The following is a 6,463-nucleotide window of genomic DNA, read 5'->3' on the forward strand; positions in this document are numbered from 1 at the left end:
TTTGACTCCTTTTTAGCTTGCTCTCAAGGTAGCCTTAGCAACGCTTCAAATTGGGCAAAGTAGAAATTATGCATTGTAAAAATTTTTGGAATTGCATTTTTCCTATTGGACACTTTTCTTCATTGGACTTGAATGCAGACTTTAAACTGGTTTGACTCTCTCTCTCCCTCTCTTGCTCTCTCTCCCTCTCTCTCTGTCTCTCTCTCCCTTTCTTTATCTCCTCAAGTCTTCCTACACACCATCTCCACCTTCCCCCCCCCCAGAGTCTTCCTCCACATCTTTTCCTTTTTGTTTGCTTTTTTGATCTTGGGCAGGCCTTATGAATGATTAAATATCATTCACCTTGTTTCCATTGGTTGGGGTTTGAGAGTCTCACCGTCCACTCGTGTGGGCAGGGGGGAGGGGTCGGTGTGAAAATCCCCTAAATAGATGAGTCTCAAGTAAATTTGTAAACCTCCGTTAAGCAAAGAACAAAACAATTATTGGCCTGCCCCTGGGCTAAGCCTTAGCGAAAGCCTATTTCGAGTAAGTTGGGAGACGTGTCATTCGATGGTTGTCTTGTTCCTATTTTGGTTCCATCATTTTCTCCCCTCTGCTGCTTCTTCTTATTCTCTCTCTCTCTCTCTCTCTCTCAACCCGGGCAGGCCTGATGAATCCCATTCAACTTGTTATTGATGAAGAACCGTAGGAAATCTCTCAAGACGGAAGAAGTACGGCTGAGTCGAGTGAAATCAGGTGATAGAATGTGCAGTGATGGAGACTTTTTCGAATTTCTATTTGAAAGCTTGCCTACTCCCAACTGACAGTGCTTGATTTGGCAAGTTTTCATTCTAGCAAAGTGTATAGTAGGCCACAATCTACTGTCTACCAAGTAATGCAAATTTCCATCAAAGCATATGCTCGTCTTCTAAAGGGTTGCATCATAACGAAGGCTCTGTCAGAGGGTAAAAGACTGCATGCTGACATTCAAAAATGTGGATTAGAGTCACACGCTGTTCTGGGGGGCATCCTTGTGGATATGTATGCAAAATGTGGGAGTTTATTGGATTCACAGCGAGTTTTTGATCAAATGCCCGAACGCAATGTATATTCCTGGACTGCAATTATTTCAGCGTATGCCAATCAGGAGCAAGGTGAAGAGGCGATCGACTTTTTTTATAGGATGAATGAGTCAGGTGTGGTACCTGATAAGTTTGTCTTTTTATTTGTCCTCAAAGCATGTGCTAGCTTGGCAGCCTTGGAATATGGCAGGCAGGTCCATGATCAAATCGTCAAGGGTGGTTTCCTATCAGATATTCTTCTGGAAAATGCTCTAATTGACATGTACACAAAATGTGGGAGCATTGATGACGCATGGCTAGCGTTCATTAAAATGCATGAACCAGACGTAATCTCATGGAATTCAATAATAACTGGACACTCTCAGCAAGGGATGTGTCAGGAAGCTCTGAGCATTTTTGAAAGAATGCAGTACCAAGGAATGGTGCCAGATGATGTGACCTTTATCAGTATCCTCAAAGCATGTACTTGCCTAACGGACCTTAAACTGGGCAAGAAAGTTCATCTGCTCATCATTGAAAGCGGCCTTTGTGCTAATGTTTTTGTGTGGAATACTCTTCTTGACATGTATGCAAAATGTGGGACAATAGAGAATGCACAATCTTTTTTCAATAAAATTCCTGAAAGGGACCTGGTGTCCTGGACGATAATGGTTGCAAGTTGTGCTGAACAAGGGCTCTGCAGTGAAGCTCTCAAATTGTTTCAACAAATGCAATGGAAAGGCATGAAGCCAAATAATATAGCACTCGTCAGCATTCTCAAAGTGTGTGGTAGCCTGGCAGCTCTACAATTGGGCAAGGAGATCCACATGCACATAATAAAAAATGGCTTGCCATTGGATGCTTTTGTGTCGATTACACTTATTGACATGTATGGAAAATGTGGGAGCATAGAGGATTCACAGGACGTGTTCATGAAAATGAGTAGACACAATGTGGTTTCCTGGACGGTGATTATTCTTGCCTATGCTGGGCAAGGGCTTGAGCGGGAGGCTTTTAGTCTTTTTCAACAAATGCAACAGGAAGGGATTAAGCCTAACAATATCACCTTTATTGGGATTCTCAAAGTGTGTGCCAGCCTGGCAACTCTAGAATGGGGCAAGCAAGTTCACGTGCAGATATTAAGAAAAGGCTTCGAGTCTGGCTTATTTATTGGGAACACCCTTATTGACATGTATGCAAAATGTGGGAGCATGGAAGATGCCCACCACATATTTAGCAATATGCAGAACCTAAATGTTGTTTCTTGGAATGTAATGATTGGAGGATATGCCCTGCAAGGCCTTGGTAAGGAGGCACTGAGGTTATTTGGACAAATGAGATCAATTGGCACTTTGCCAAATGAGGTAACCTTTAGGGCGGTGCTTAGTTCATGCAGCCATCAGGGCCTCTTGGATGAAGGCTGGCACCACTTCCTTCTCATGATAAACAATCATGCAGCTCCAACAGCAGAGCAATATGCATGCATGGTTGACCTCTTGGGCCGTGCAGGGTGCCTTGATGAAGCTTATGAACTCGTTAAGAAAATGCCTATTCAACCTGATACTGTTATGTGGATTGCTTTGCTTGGTGCCTGCAAAAGCCATGGCAACATGGAGCTGGCAAGACAGGCCTATGACTGGGTTCTTGAGCTTGAACCCAACAGTGATGCAGCTCATGTACTATTATCAAACATTTATGCTGTGGTTGGTAAGTGGAATAGGGATGCAAATGTCTCAAAGAGGATAAGGTGAACTCCGCCTCAATTGAGTTTGAAGGCAATGTATCATGTTTTGTTGGCATACAAAAAAGGAGATTATACTGGGTTGAGAAAGTTGCAATCCACATATGGTCAGACCTGACATGAGCAATGATTTGTGACATGCAGAACAGAGATGGTTCTTGATCATTGCGATTGTTTGCATGGCCTTGCACCATCTGTGAATCTGATTTCTAAAAGAATTGGTGTCTGCAAACTACCCCGTTTGTTACAAGGAAAGCATAAGAAGTGTTGATTATGAGTGGCAAGGGCAACCTTTGTGAAAACATTGCCAACTGATTTACGACAGCTTGAAAGAGCAAAGGCCAAACACAGAGGGCATCCCCTTGGTGGTGCAACAGCTGCAGATACTTTCAAGGTGAAACATTGCTGCTCCATTTCCACTTCTATACTGCAATACTCGTTGTGTGCACCATTTCCACTTCTTAACTGCAATACTCATTGTGTGCACCCCAGAACATATTCCAACCTCTCATTTGAGGAATATTCTTCTTTCTTTCAACAAAGTATTTAGTTATGAATGAGATCTCAATTGTGTCTTTGTACAATGATTTAATTACCCCTTTTCTAAAGTAAACTCAGGGTCGAACAGCTCAGCACTAAATGCTGTTATAATGCTTCTTGTTTTCTAGTTAAATAGAGTAAATATTGTTAGAAAATTACCCAACAGAGGGTACGCACAGCGGAAGACTTATAGTAATGCCCAGGAGCTCACACAGTGTGTGTGTGGGGTGTGGAGTCACAAACTTCTCAACTTATGTGCATAGAATAGATGTGCAGACTCATCAATAGACAATGAACCAGCCAGATAGAGAAACCACCAAAATAATATATTTCCGTCCAAAGCTATGGACACAATACAAAAGAGAGAGATCCGGAGTCCCACCAATGGTGTGGTCCTTTGATCTTACCACAAGGTACTTCTCCTATCTGCTGGCTATCTCTAGACTCAAGCCCGCGTGCTCCACCTCGAGCGTCTGTAGACTTTCCGTCCAGAATGGTTCTCTCTACCTTACTGCTTGTAGATCAGCCTAGGTAGGCAGCACTTACTAGCTCAGTCTGCAGCCCTCTTTAGGTCTCCTTCACCTCCTAGGAAAAGGCCCAAGGAAGCCCTATCTGCTGCTCCAGAGAATGATGATCTCAGCAACCTTCTGCCCTAGAAGACAGTCTAGGTTCAGCCTCTTCCTGGAGCTAAGTCTGCAGCACACCTTCCACTCTCCTTCACCCCCAGTGTGAGGCCCAAGGGAGTGGCTTCTGGCTGCTCCTGAACTTGCTGGATGCTGGATGTGAAATGAGGCCAAGAGCCTCTGCTTTTATAGGCCCTAAGGGCCTGGCAAAAAACTGACCAGTTAGGCTGCCTATGGCCGACCCAAACAGGCCGACCAGGCCCTGACCTGGTCTGCCTATAAATGCCCCTTTGGGACCCTCTTTTCTAGGGCCTTTGGCCCACACTTCAAGGCCGGGTCCAGCCCCTTGTTCTGCTCAATATCTGGTCTGGTTGGCTGGCTCCAACCAGCCCTAACCAGCCAGTTCTATGGCAGACACTCCTGCTGATTCCCCCTGCCATTAATGCGCCATGTGCTGGCCTTGCTGCTGCAGACACCAATCGCAAGCGCCTCTTCTTCTGGATCTCCACGCAATCATGCTCCTCATCAGATCCTTTCTGCCAGGGCAGATGCAAGACATCCTGTCCCTGCCATCTCCCTTTCACAAAGGTGTCTTCTGACGCAGCCATGCTGATCTCTCCAGGTAATTCACTCTTTGTTGTCTGACTAGCACCCACATGGCAGCCAGGATGCTGCCCATGTGGCACTCCCTCAAACCCTAGGTTCACCCCCCCCATGCTCTCCTCATTTGGGGGCTTACAGATGGGGAGGTGACCTTTCCAACAAATACATTATTTATCAAAGGCAAAAGCATGCCCTTCAAAACAATATTAACAAGAGGGAGAGCTGAAATGTATACCTTTAGGTCTGAAACAGGCTCTAGACTAAAAAAGCATGTGTATCTCAAGCTAGACCTAGAGTGTCTAGCACCTGAGATGATAGCAACTAGCAGCCGTCCTAGTAGATAATGTACTCCGTTATAAGTGTGTGAAATGTCTTGGATCATGCCACATGACAAAGAAAAGCTGGATCAAAGAGGAAAAAATGCTCATATATCTCTCGGAAGATCATGAAGTAACTTAATCAATTTTCAACATCCGAGAGGTTTGAACATGAAGTTCCTGTACTCTTGGACTGAAGATATACCTTCGTATGACTAGAATACATCCAATCATACACATGTACATTTTTTGGACTGAAGATATCCCCAAAAAATGTACACGTTTCCAAAAGCTTTGCAATCTTAGCCCTTGTAGACAGCCAGCGCTGCAAAAGCTGAACAAGGATTCATTCTACTCTCACAACGCAAGCATAATCCCATATTCTTTCAAATCTTCTTGATTACTAGCGTTTCTGGTCATTCTCTCCTTGCAGCGTTTGTGTGCATAAGGAGACCCCTGCATTCCATCAGGCCTCTACATAATATCGTGGAAGACTTTTAGAGAAGCTTATTCCAAAACTCAACAAACTTTGAAATTTTCAGATCATCAAAGGCTCATAAAATCACCACAGTGTCCATTGTGAGTTGAAGAAACTAGCCATCTACAAGCAATTTAAGCTCTTTGACAACTGCCTGCAACAGCTACTGCACTGCCCCACGACAGTTCCTAAGAAGGGATTCCTTTGTTGTTGAACCTATGAGCTATTACTAAGAGCAATTGGAGCTCCATCCACTAATTAAAAGCTCTCTTCAATGTATTAATCGAATAATTGATTTAGACCTATGAATCTTAAAAGAAAGATCCTGCAATTACTTCCTCATCAAGTTCTTTGGGTCCGTGTCATGTGTTTGATGTGATTGATCACTTGGGGTGTGTAGTTGAGGAAGATAAAGGAGCGCACACGGGCATTGACATGATCCCACAACTGTGCCAGGGTCTCCCGCTCCTTCTGGACTGCCAGGGCAATCTCCTCTGGGTCTGGTCTTGGAACTCCGACTGAGATCAGTCAACTCATAAGACTGCAAAACAGACTCCATCATTACATTTCAAATGCCATAGTTGTTCCCGTACAACTGACAGTCCACTGGGGATGTCGAAAGGATGGGGATCTTCACAGGCTTCTCTGCCATTTCGAGCAAATCTTGGGGGGGTGAACTTGGTCTTCTGAAGGGAGGGTAGGGTAGGGTGCGGGGGGCGGGCACAATGAAGAAGAGGCTGCGCTTGCTGTCAAGGTGGCTGTGCAGCAGTGACGCAACCTTCTGGCTGCTTCTCCATGTCCCTTATGGCCTGATCCTGCTCCAATCAGCAGCAAACACCAACAGCCCTGCACGCTCTCCCCAATACAAATGACCTCGGAACAATGGGGCAATAGCCCTTTTATAGGCTGGAGGGGGAGTCTGCTGGTCGGCTTCTGAACAGGCTGACTTTTCTGATCGCTTATCAGTTGGCCGTCCTCCAAGCAGCAGGTTGTCTGGTCACATCTATGCCTTCTATGCCTTGGCAAAGCCCATCCTACTCCTAGCAGAGAACCAGGGAAAGGAGAGAACATACCATCCTCAGGCGGGCACACTCACAACAAAGGGCACACTCACAACAAGG

The 6,463-nt window shown here is 45.1% G+C and overlaps 1 pseudogene; it reads left to right on the top strand.

Moving 5' to 3' along the window:
* The first annotated feature begins 642 nt into the window (after positions 1-642).
* Positions 643-3,280, top strand: LOC147892850 (pentatricopeptide repeat-containing protein DOT4, chloroplastic pseudogene; annotated as a pseudogene).
* Positions 3,281-6,463: the final 3,183 nt, after the last annotated feature.

The sequence above is a fragment of the Dipteris shenzhenensis genome, chromosome 16, assembly GCF_047967505.1.
Source record: "Dipteris shenzhenensis isolate YYH24624 ecotype China chromosome 16, Dip_SZ_1.0, whole genome shotgun sequence".
NCBI lineage: Eukaryota > Viridiplantae > Streptophyta > Polypodiopsida > Gleicheniales > Dipteridaceae > Dipteris > Dipteris shenzhenensis.